The sequence below is a fragment of the Protopterus annectens genome, chromosome 12.part0, assembly GCF_019279795.1.
Source record: "Protopterus annectens isolate FY-2018-M chromosome 12.part0, PAN1.0, whole genome shotgun sequence".
NCBI classification, from domain to species: Eukaryota; Metazoa; Chordata; order Ceratodontiformes; family Protopteridae; genus Protopterus; species Protopterus annectens.
In genome coordinates this window covers 540,798,721-540,812,183 of record NC_056746.1, presented here as the reverse complement: position 1 = coordinate 540,812,183, position 13,463 = coordinate 540,798,721, and positions in this window count along the sequence as shown.

Here is a 13,463-nt window from a genome sequence, read left to right as displayed (position 1 = left end):
ATTGCTATCACAACTTTTGAACTCCACCTATGTGAAGTCATTATATCAGATGGACTTTATTTGCCCATAATTTTTATTTGACTGAGCGTTGAGAAAATCAACACAAAAGTGGGATCACTGAATGTGCCATGGTATAAGTGCATTGCTAAATGTCATATGTGTGTTTATGTGAAAGCATTACATTATGTTAATGAATCACCATATACATGTCCCTGTAATTAATTCAAAATAATCTTGATGTATGTCAGACATCATTGCCTGATGTTATGTATACCCAAATACACCTGTGTTCTGCTGTTATCACTCTGTCGGTAGAAAAACAATTATGAACAATGTGGCTATAATCTTGTATTGGAATGCATGCTTTACTTAGACAACAACATACATTACATCATCTCATGTCCTTTATCCTGAGGAGGTGTCTTACTACAACTGCTATAGAAGGACAATACAATCAAAATAACAGCATTAGTCTTCAATACAGCATTTCAAAATGAAAATTAGAATAAACTCTTGTAAGAGGAAATAACATCTACACATGAACGTAACACAAGTGAGTGACAATACTGTCAATAACATGTACATTGAGTATAAGCAGTAATGTTGGGATTTGAACTATATACCTAATATCCCAAGCAACTGAAGGTTTGCTGACGTGCAAGTGCCATTTAAGATTTATTTTTCAGCTGTGACACTGCACATTTCAATGGATGACATCACCATTGGGTATTACATTGATTCATATACACATTCAGGAGGTTCTCAGTGCTGTATTTGAACTCTGTACCTATTTAGTGACACAGTCTACATGTAAGTGTATTATATGCATGTGCCACAGGAGAGGTCTGGCTTCAGTGGTGTGAGTGCACATTTTTGAAAGGATGAGCTCATCATTGTGTTGCAGACAGTATGTATTTGAGGAAAGAAGGAAAAGGGGATGCAGGATTTATCTGGGTCTATATTAGAAGCACGAAAACTGAACCAAACAAAAGTTGTAGTGCAAACCACCAATATACCTTCGGTACCACCAATGAGCGTAACACTTCCAGTAGACACCACGTAAAATCTTTCAAACCAAAAGTTTAATCCACATAACGCCAAAACATGAAATACAAACGGAAAATGACAAGAACACGATAAAACACGAATTCCCAGTGCTGTAGTAGTGCTGGACAGAATTATCAAAACAACTCTAACATAGCGCCGGAGACAAAAAAGACGCCAAAAGCAGTTTAGCGCTTTCAACCATAAAATACTGGTCTTCCTCAGAACTGCATATGTAAACAATCTACCTTTTATAAAAACTTGTTGGCGCCAAAAATTGTGAACCGCCTTAAAGGCGCAAATACAAAAAACACACATAATATGCAATAATTAATATAAAATATAATGCAATGGAAGTGTTACGCTCATTGGTGGTACCGAAGGTATATTGGTGGTAAGCACGAAAACCCTAAACCACGAACGCTCACATGAGCGAAAATGCCGGGAATCGAATGTGTGATTGCGGGGATGTGTTACAGTGAGGAGTGGGATATTTGCTTTTTCCTCACTGTAGTGCGACCTCAGAGTTAGAATATATATCTAGTGGGGGTGTGGGGGGGCAGGCCCCCACAATATCAACTTCGATTAGCGGCATTTTCATTCATGTGAGCATTCACGGTTTAGGGTTTTCATGTTTCTAATATAGACACAATTTATCTGACCATGTAAATGTTTCTCACACATGAGATGGCAAATGAACACAGCTGTTGAATTAATCATCCAGCGATGCTATGGCCCCACCATCACACACACTCAAATAAGTTAACTGATGTGAGATTAGAATCCTCTACCTATCTAGTTACAAAATCTAGAAGACACAGTACTTAGTGCAAGTACAACAGCAGAAGTCTGACATATATAGTGTGAGAGTGCACTTTATAAAGAATGACATAATTCTGTTGCTGAGAAGATGATGTCTGGAGGAGGGTCTGACTTAGATAATGGACTCACCTGCAGTGTAAAAGTTTCCAGACTGCTAGTTCAGTGAAGCCAGCAGTGTGTAAGGTCATATTTACATGACTCTATATATATAAAACCCATATACACACAAGTTGCCTACTGTGAGATTAGAACCCCCTACCTATCTAGTTACATAATCTAGAGGGCACATAACTTAAAGCAAGCACCACAGAAGAAGTCTCACTTCTACAGTGTGGCACTGCAGTGAACATAGGATCAGTTTCTCAGTCTGTGTCAAAGAAGATATTGTTCTGTTCAGGTTTTTGTGCAAAGCCATATTTGTTGATATGAAGGAGTAAGTGCAATCTTCTGATCAATAATAAATACATATTGCTGACCTAGTGTATGTTGCAGAACTGAGATCGACATGTACCTACTTCTTGTATGGATGAGACACACACACACACACACACACACACACACACACACACACACACATACACTCTTGTGGCACACAGGATATACAATGAAGCATTCATGGATCATTATATTTGGATCCATCAATCCATTCACAACTCCTTTTTACCCTTTTTGGTTCAGGGTGTCACTTCACCAGTGACAATCATCTAGAGCCAAGGTTTACACCAGTGGGTGGCTAGCCTTGCCGTGGGTAGTTATTCCACTTTACACAATCGCACACACACTCACATCTCTGGACATTTTAGGATGTTCAATCCACCTACTGCATGTCTTTGGAATGTGGGATGAAACTGGATCCCCCAGATGAAACCCATGCAAACACAGAGAAGACATGCAGACTCCACACAGAGGGCACCCCAGCCAAGAATTGAACTGGGAAACCTCTTGCTGTAAGATGACAACAGTAGCAGCTGCACCACTTTGCCATTCTCATCAGGTTTGGATGGTGGTGGTGCATGTAAACCTCAATGAATGCTACTGATATTAGCAATGGTATTTTCTCACACATGGGGAATGTGCACTGTCAATACAAAGCAACCCTTAATGTTCCAAAGCAGTAGGGCTAAATAATGATTTATAAGTGTAAGTGCTGCAGTTAAGACATAACTGTTCAGAATGAAGTGTTCAGACAACCACACAGTTCACTGCAGTTCACTTGTGTACAGTACACTATTTCCATGTAATGAAGTAATAAAATGCAGGAACAACATTATCTGTATTCAAAATCTCTTCATAAACTGCAATGTGGAGAAACAAATTCTCTTCATAAACTGTAATGTGGAGAAACAAATTTTTGCAGATGTAGGCAAAGTGTTAGAGCATGCGTGATTCTACTTTGAGGTATTGAACTTGGAATGTGAAATAGCAGTGCTCAGTGGTGCCCCCTACCAACCTTTGTGCAAATAAGGAACAGAGAGAAAATAGTCTGATTGTAATTAAATGCAGAACAGATCTCTTTTATGTTAATGTTTAATGTGTCCTGATGTCAATATTTGTCATGGCAGTATTTGCTCAGTGCCTTGCAGATATACCCTTTGTATGTTGGTCTCTAAATTTGACATGTTAAAGCCAAAGCTTATTTCAAAAATAAATTGTTTTGCTTGCCTTCTCCATGTGCACATTAGGAAAAAAGTGAAAACTTTAATTTTGTTAGCATTCTGTAGTGCAAATAGTTTTAGCAGCAACGTGCGGCCATCACACTCTGTACAGTACTGAGTGTAGAAAATCCACCCATCACCTAACTTTCTTGGTGGCACAAGGTGTAAGTTCAGTGAGCTAAATGAAAATGCTGAGATAAAGCAGGGTTCAAGTCCGGAATGCAGATAATTTTACAAAGGGTGTCAGAATATGATTATTATAAGTAATTTTAATCATGAATATAAGACTACATAGGAATGACTATCATAAATATGTTGATTGCCAAAATTGTATCAGTAATGCCCTATAGCGATTGTCAAAATTGTATCAGTAATGCCCTATATTATATATCAGCCATTCTTCAAGGGAAATCAAAAATTAATTGGGTGTATATTTTGTTAAACATAACAAGGATAGCATGTATTTTGAAATAATTATTATGATTCATCAGCATATATTCTATGTGTATAGGGCAGGATGTCTTGTAAAGTGTCGGCATTATGCTTCCTCACAGTAAGGACATGAGGCAAATGATATAAGAGGAACATTTCATGCATCAGCCTACTAAACATGTTACATTATAATGTGATGAGCCAGAAAATGTGATGAGGGACACAGGGATGGAAAGACACATAACAGTTTGTATGTATGGTATGTTTGTATTACTTGTGTCCTCATTCAGAATGTGTCATGCTCTGTACCATTAGGTGATAGCTAAAGGGAATAGAGAAGGTGGAGGAGTGACAATAACCAACACATCCACATACATCCGATTGAAGAAGGTGTAGTTAATTGGAAATATGATGGTGACTTCAAAATGATGTTTTGTTGATAACAAATGCAGCACTTACACACTTAATAATATCCTCATCCTCAGACCATTTCACCCCACTTTAAGTCAATAACACCATATTTATATAATCTAGGGGTTTAGGCAGTAAATGCACCTTTGGTACTTGCTATGCACATGACTTATTCCTTGCACATAATCCCTCATTCCTTTGTACACACTTTAAAGGAAAAATGTAGTGCAGTGGACTGAAAGCTAGGACTTCTTAATAAGCAGCTTCCTAGGCTGAGTGTACAGGGTTTGAATCTTTCCGCCTTCATTTTTTCTACTGTGTGACCTTAAACAGGTCGCTTTACTAGACATTGCTTTGGGAGAATTTAGGCTCCTTAATGATCTGTTGGACTACATGTCTAATAACTACCTATGAACTGTGCAGTGTATTTTTTTTAACCCACAAATCTTAAGTAGACATTTTTTTTCTTTCCAATGATGTCACAGAACATCATATGTTAGTTACCCTTTGAAAATCATGTAAAGCCACTTTACATATCACGGAAAGGATAAAGCTCTTTCTCTACTAAGAAAATATTGTGGATTATTACTGATACAGCCACAGACTTCCATTCAGCTATCAAACTATTGTAAAAGGTGCAGTCATTGCAAAAGATGTACTCCACTGGTTTTAATTTAGCATACAAAAAGGGCAATATGTTCATGTTAGAAGCTGCATTCACAGGAACCTAAGACAGTCACAGTGGCTGCTAGCATACAGATGTAGCAATACCCGAACACTTTCTAACATCTGATGATAGTTCCTGTTTTTTTCCAGTGAGTTTTATTATTCAGTTTTATCACGATCAAATTTTAATATTTATTAACTAGTTCATAATTATGCTTATCCATTCCAGACAATAATTTACTGGAAGCTCTGTTTATCTGAGTGGGAAAGGGTCTTCATTACTTGTTATTTTATTTGCCATATACTCAAGGACAGACCCTTGGTAGTAGTAAGTAAAGGCAAATGGTTCTGAGTCAGAAAGGAATAATTTCTGGCAGTTTTCCTAGTTTGGCACTGACATTTTTACTGACTTCATCACTCTACAAAAGGCAGAACCATACTGCAATTGCAGTATTTCATCAGCAATGTGACCAGCAGCATTCTGGTCAGTGCACTGCCCAATAGCACTATTGTTCTGTGTCCTTCTCCATTCTGTTCTATTATCCTCCTAAGTGGCAGTCTCATTAACAGTCTGAAAGGCCTTTTTCACAATTGTATTTAAAACCCTTACTACTGCATGTCTGTTTGTTAAAAAGACTTTTATTTAATAGTTCATTTTTTTTAAAACTATTAAAGTTCAGCATCTGAGAATAAACAATAGATCTATTAGTTAGGAATGTTAATTTCCAACTTTTGGTTTTAGATCAAAGCCATAAAAAGTCAAATCATATCAGTTTATGAATCAGCATATTTAATTGTGAACACATTCATTATTCACCTTTTTTTTCAGACTAAAGAAGTTTTGAAAGTTCAGAAGACAATGTTTGCACAAAACAGAACTGTGTGCTAAGCAAAGGTACACTAAAGAAAGTTAGGAGAGTAATTCAATATCTAAATGTAGTTTATTAACTTTACTATAAATATATTTTCAGTTATGCTGTTATTATATAATGCCATGTTCTTATTTTTACGTGTTTAATTTGACAGCTGTTCTGAGATGGATAATATCAATAAATGAGCAAAGGGTGCACTTTGTAGTAGGAAGAAAGGAAAAGGCATCAATCATATGCTAATAATAGCATTTTATTAACTGTACACATTAAGAATAAAATTAATAAAATACACACTTTCATCCTGTTAAAGTTACTAAAAGGACTTCATCACAACCACATAAAAACAGCAGTTGTGTGCTTGAATTCCCAATATGTAGTTGTATGATTCACCACAAATCATTAATGATGCGTTTTAAAAATCTACACATACAAAAATCATCCATTAATAATATTGCCTAAGCTACTTTTCAAAGTTAAAAATTTAACAAATAAACATAGCAATTCAGAAGGGCTGAGGAAATACATGACAATATTATAAGGCATATTATTTATATTTCACTATTTTAGGTTCATAGGTTCATACTAGGCTATCTGCCCTAGGGCATTTATAAGCCTAGCCAGAGTGTGTTTGGCTTTCTCCACTCATTTTAAATTAATTTTGCTATGCCCTTTTTCGAGGTTAGTATACTGTGCCTCTGTCTAACAGTGACACAGAAGTGATAGCCGGGGTAAACCTATGATCTCCCATCCACTCATCAAGATTCCTCTTGAAAAGAGTCAATGAGGGACTCTGCCTAACCTGGGCATGGATTTTATTCCAGAGTGAAGGGAGCCTCTGGGTTATGAATCTGTCCCTCCAGCATGTCCTATTTATTTCAGTGCTGAGGTTCAAGTTAATACAATAATAAAAATAAAAAAATGTATATAATTAAATTTATTTGTATATTGTGCACCAGTGATTAACCAGTCTAACCTGGTATGTCAAAGATACATGCAAATATTTTAGGGTTGCATGCCATGAAGACAAAATGCATGCATATCTCAAGAAACATAAATAGTAGATTGGAATACACACCCAATAAAAGGCAGTCTGAGATTTGTAACTGTGGGTGAAAAACTGTATGACTTCATTGTTGTGCTAGACATTATGTACAACCAAATATGTCTGATATATGCAAGAAATTTGATGACTCAAGCAAAGTATTCAAAGCAATTGCAACTTTACCTTTATACTGACAAGTAATATAATGATCTGTCAAAACATACTAAATAAACATTTCAAATGAAAAAAAATGAAAGATGTACTCATTTGTTTAAAGAGTTTGTAGTTACAAAAGTGATATCAGATGTCTTGATTTTGTTAAGAGTGCTGTTGGATCCATGCAAATAGAAGTATATCCATAAGGGTTCCTATTATATATAATCGAAGATGCATTCTGTCAAATGCATCTTGATTGAACTTGAATGCACGAAACAGCAAAATAGCAAAACTGCATATTAGCGATTTCTTTCCCTGGGAAAGAAATCACTTGGTTGCCTCTGTTACTTTGCCGTTTTTCTCACTGTAGTGCAATCTCGGAGTTGGTATATTTAAGTAGGGGGTGTGTGGGGGGTACAGAGCCCCCACATCTGGGGGTGTGGGATGCGAAGCCCCCCACTTTATGTAATGTTTTAAAGTTTTTTTTTTGTTTGTTTTTTTTGTGGAACAGTAATTTTTTTTCCCTGGGAAAAAAAATCACTGTTCTAAGTGTTCGGGATTGTAAGCTTTCACTTACATGGGGTCAATAAATCAGCGTTCGCTTTTTTAAGTGTTCGCTGATTTAATATAGAGCCTATCCATAAAGCTACATGCCAGTCAATAAATTCTTATTTGATTAAATAGTGGGCCACTGAATGTGTCAGAAGGTTGGATTAAATAAATAATAGTCTCTTTGAGCTGTTTGGAGAGTTGTGGTAAGAGTTTGGAAGGCAGCATGAAGGAAAAGATTGATCACATTTTCGGCAAGCTAATCAGTTTATATATAGAGGTAAGTGTAGGGTGCTAGGAAGCCTTTGTAATGCAAGTTGAGACTGAGCAATTCTGGGGCCATGTAAAAGAGAATGAGTGAAGGTCTAAGATTTTAGTGGCTACAGTTTGTTTCCAGTATGAGAGAGTCATCGGCTGAAATGGAAATTAGATGTACTGCATGGAGATAAAATGATCAGCAAGCAACAGCCAGGATAGAAAATTTGTGGGTGGAGCCTCTGAAAGAAGAAAATAAAGAAGACAACCAGGTAAAGTCTGTGGGAAGATTGGATTGCTAATTTACCACAATGGATGCATTAAGGTCAGAAATTTTATTTTGGCTATCAAATAGAGAGGAGTACACATTGAGTAAGAAAGTTAAATGTTGAGGGGGAAGGGAACCCAGATGAGTGTAAATTAAGTATCACTGTTACAGAATGAGGGATTAGTTGGTGAGACAAACAGCTCTGAAGAGGGAGATGATGTTAATGAAACACTGGGTAAAGGTAACAAGAAGCTTCCTATCCACTACATACAAGCAGAGGGTAACACTAATACAAGCCATGGCCCATATCTGAAGGGGGGAAATAACAGTGAAGTCATCTACCCCAGAGAACTACCACATTGAAAATACTCCTCTAACAGTTGATCCAGTTGTCCATTCTCATAAGAAAGTCCTTCTGTGTTGTACATCTTATAAACAAATGGATTGTGTAGAGATTAAGGGATGTCATTTCCCCCCTTTATTCAGCCCTCATCAGTCATTGAATGTAATGCCCCTTTAGATATGTATCTGTTCAGAGACATGCAACTACTGGAATGCCCACAGAGATAGCATATTAAAAGGATGGAAGGCCTAAACAACATGTTCTACATGGATCAACTCATATGGGTCTCTATACTTGGTATCCTACAGACTGCTAAGAGGTGACCTATGTCTGGCATACAAGGCATCTTCTGACCCAGTACTGACAGATTTACTGCACATCAGCATGTCAAATTGCATCAGAACTACTTGGTGAAGATCTAAACCTCTTCTGCAACATCAACCAAATGGTTTAGAGGGACAGTTATAACTTGCAAAAAATACTGCTGCTTAGGAACAGACTCCCCATCCACATAAGTCAAAGTTCATCCCTGTCTATGTTCAAGAGCAACTTGGATCTATTGATGGGAAATAGAAAATGTACCCAGAGACTGCCCCTGCACTACTAATGGGCAGAGACAGCTCCTAAATGCTTAATCCCATGCATGGTTCCTATCAAACTATCTATGGTTTGATTCCAGTCATTCTCATTAGAGGTGATATATAATTATCAACCCTGTAATGGGAAAGGCCAGTCTCTAACCAAATAGCATAAAAAGGTAAATTGGTTAGGCTTAAAATGGCTGACAAGGGCAGCTAGCCTAGTATTTACCTATTGATCTTTGAACCAAAGCAGGAGCAGTAGTAATAGTAGAAGATATACACCTCTGGTTTGAGGAAAATTTGGTGAGGGGAAAACCTATTGGCCTAAGTCAGAGAAATTGGCAATGGTCATTTAGAGTAAACTTGTTAGGAGAGAAGATAGAGGTAGTGAGGGTATTGATTTTACCTTTAGTAATATATTTGCTTGGATACACTTAAATGAACCTTTGGTGTAGAATTTTGGAAAAAATGCAAAACAAGGTTTACTAAACTGCAAAACATAAATTTCAACAGTAAACTAGTTTGTTCCACTGGTATGTGCGACCTATAGCAACCAACAACAGAGGTCATATAAAACTTAATAAATTCTTCATATAGAGGATTTTTCCTAGAAACAGGACCATTTTCAATCAATCACATCATGCAATTATGTGATAAAAAATATAATACTTCCTTTACACGGAAGACTTCATTTCCCACAACTCACAATGTGTGTGCATGTGTGTGCATAAGGGTTCATCCCAGTCCCTGTAATTTATATATACTAACTTCAAAGATGCACAACTACAATATAGATGAACATTTCCTATATAAATGTATATTCAACAAAATGATACATTCAACATATGTTGTGATTAACCAAAACAAACTGTTCCCCTTGTTTCCAAAAGAACATTGCAACAAAGTGCTTTTGCTCTGTAACAATAAATAGACTTTATCAAAACTGTTAAAACCATCCTCAGTCCCACTTTAAAACTGAGTAACCATCATGTGATAATCCTGGTAACATAATATAGAAAACCAAAATGCCGAAAATCACATGCTATGCTAATAGCAAAAACACATGCTTCTTGTGGTATGGATAAATAATTCCCTTATTAATGTCTGTAATGTGCTCATAAAACCATTCTTTAAAGGAACACTCAGTTTTACCTACATAATATGTGTCACAAGAAAGCTATTTTATGAGGTATTCTTCTGCCCTGGTGTTGTAGTTACAGCTACCAAGACAAGACATTGCCCTTTTTAGCTTTTAAGTGAGATGTTTGTTGTGTAATAAATAATAACCTATATTGTCTGCACATACCACATTTCCACATATCTCTCAACTGTCCAGATTTTTGCCTCATATTTTATATGGGGTTTTCTGGCAAATCATTAAGGAATGAAGTCACTAAATAATGACAGACATTTGCATTCAAGACTTTATATCCATTATAAAATGCATGCTGATGGAAAACAAAATGTAGTGAAAGTTTTGAAATATGAATAAATCTAAGATGACGTCCCTGCTTAGGCTAGCAGAAACATTAGCATCAAGCATGAATGGAAATCAAACCACATCTAGATAATAATCAGGCAGCAACTGAATGTGCCAAAAAAAAAAAATAAAGAATATTAGGTGAAGGACCAGATGAGAAGGCAAGAAATTTGGAAAATGTGGAAAATGCATAAATATAGGTATAGCAAATACAGAAAACTTCAGGAAGAACCTCATGTCCTCCTCTGTCAGCTTATTTAAAAGCAAGCTTAAACCCTACCTCAAATCACACTGGCTATGCCCCTGTGTTAACCCAGACTAAGTACCTAACTATTAACTAGACTCTCACAATTCCTAGCCTCCCATGATCATGATCTTGTGTTGTCTCACTAATTTTTAGTGAGCTTAACCTTCCTTAGGATTTTTTCTCATGTAAATAAGTATATACTGTGGAATGATCAAACACCTTCATATAGTATCACAACCTATGTGTTAAATAACACTAGAAATCCATCCTTGTTTGCTGTTCTTCTATACTCTATCTATTGATCTCTAGTGTTTTTCTTTCTTAGGTTTTTGTGAGACCTTAGTATCTCTTATCATAAATTACTAGGTGTATCTAATTTTGTAATATGTTATAAAGATTTGTACTACACCATTTCTAATACAAATGTATTAGTCTTATTCATCTATTCTTAGATACATTTTTCTGTTTTCCTACTGAAATATAAAATATATATAATCTTAGGCTTGTACTATAATTGTTAAAACTTCTTATGTACCAAATTATACTGTTATTGTCTTTGTCTTGACCTTTTATGTTGTTGTAATTTGTGGAGCTTTTCTCCCCGGGCCTCCACTGAAAATGGACATATATCCAGCTGGACTAGCCCGGTCAACAAATGTAAAATAAAAAATAAAAAAAATAAATGGTGATCAGGAATGGTTAAGGAGAGGCAAATTCAAACCAGGAGATGAAATGTTAATATTGTCACCACAAGATAGTGGGCTACGTACACATTGTTTTACAAAGTCCATTGAACATATGGGAGAAACAGACAAATGGAGGTTTTATAAAACTGAACTGGAAACAGTTGCATACCTCATTGCTGGTTGTGATATACTAATGGCAGAAGGACTGTATACTGAAAGGCATAATAATGTGGTAAGACTGTTGCACTGCGGATTGAGCAAACATTATGGTACTGAAGTGGCTGAAAAACACTGAAAACATGAGCCACAAAACATCATAGAAAATGGTGAAACCTAAATCACATGGGATCACCCATTACCAACAGTTCAAAAGATAGATGCTAGAAAACCAGATATAGTGGTCCATGAAAAGAAGACAAAAGTAGCACTGACCATTGAAATTGCCACACCCAGTGACTACAGTGTCTTGCATACAGAGAGACACAAAGTCATAAAATATCAGGATTTGCAGGCAGAAATGAGAGCAATGTGGAAGAAAGATACCCAGACAGTTCCAACTGTAGTAGGAACAACTGGTCTTATAAAAAAGAATCCCCAATCATATTTAGATATGTTACCAATACATGTAACTCTGTATGAATTGCAGAAGGAGGCATTACTGAGCACAATGAGGGTGCTGTGAAGAGTACTTCTGGCTGACATCAAAGATTGTAACAATACTAATTTCATGAACTTTAATCGTATTTTGACTTAGGAATGGGGTCCATTTCTGTCATGGTATTAGAAACTCAAAAGATATGGAGAAATTAAAAAATGGAAAACATGTATTCCAGCAACTTTCTATGTTTATAAGAACAGTGATTAAAATATATCCTTGATTCTGGGCCTCTGTCCCTCCATTATCTTAGGATTTGCCCAGATTTCTTATGCTAAGAAGTTGAGTGGTGTGCATTTGCACATTTTCTATTGCAAATGTAGAAAGAACTGATGAAAGCTCTGTTATGCTCTTGATATTACGTGCCCTTCTAACAACAACTTTTAGTTCAACCCCTAAAGTTTGTATATGGTTTTACAATCTTGTAGTAGAGTTGCCACCTTTTGTTGTCACTAAAACTGGACCAAGGACACACCTTTTGCACCCATCACAACCCTGGCCATTTCCTCCCCTCCCCTCTCCTTGCCCATTTTCTACCCATTTTGTGACATCATCATCATGTCAGATGAGGGAGAACACCCTCTTTTTTTCTGTTTGCAATACCTTCATTCTGCCAATTTACTACGCCTTTCTATAAAAAATGTAACACCACAAGTTGGCCAGCAGATTCGAGAAACCACATCTATTTTTGAAGAAGTACAGACCGGTTTCGTTCTAATGACCTTTATCAATGTAACATTTGGAATCTGCAAAACACTTGCAGATATAGTGACACCAAGATTTGAACACACCAATCAAAAAAACAAAAAACAAAACATGCTAATGCCCTCATCAAGAGTTAAAGGTATATGCATTATATATATATGGATATCTATATATATAAAGTGGTACACCAAATAATCAAAATATGCATACATTATATGTTGAATACATCAAAATGCACATAAGTATACATACTTTATAACGATAATAATAGTGTCTAACAAAATATGTATATCAAAAATATATATGATGAATACATCAAAATGACTATATATGCATGTACCATAAAAAACAACCTGCTCTAACACGCAAATGATTTGTTACTGTCTCACAAAATGTTCCATATGTGTATGCATATATATATATATATATATATATATATATATATATATATATATACAAATATATGTTCTTGTATTCAATTGAAACTAGATCTATATATTCTTAAATTCAAATAAAACTGTATCAATATTCATAAATGGTCATTTAAACCTGGGGCGAACAAACCACCCAGATTAATGATCCAAGATCTTTCTT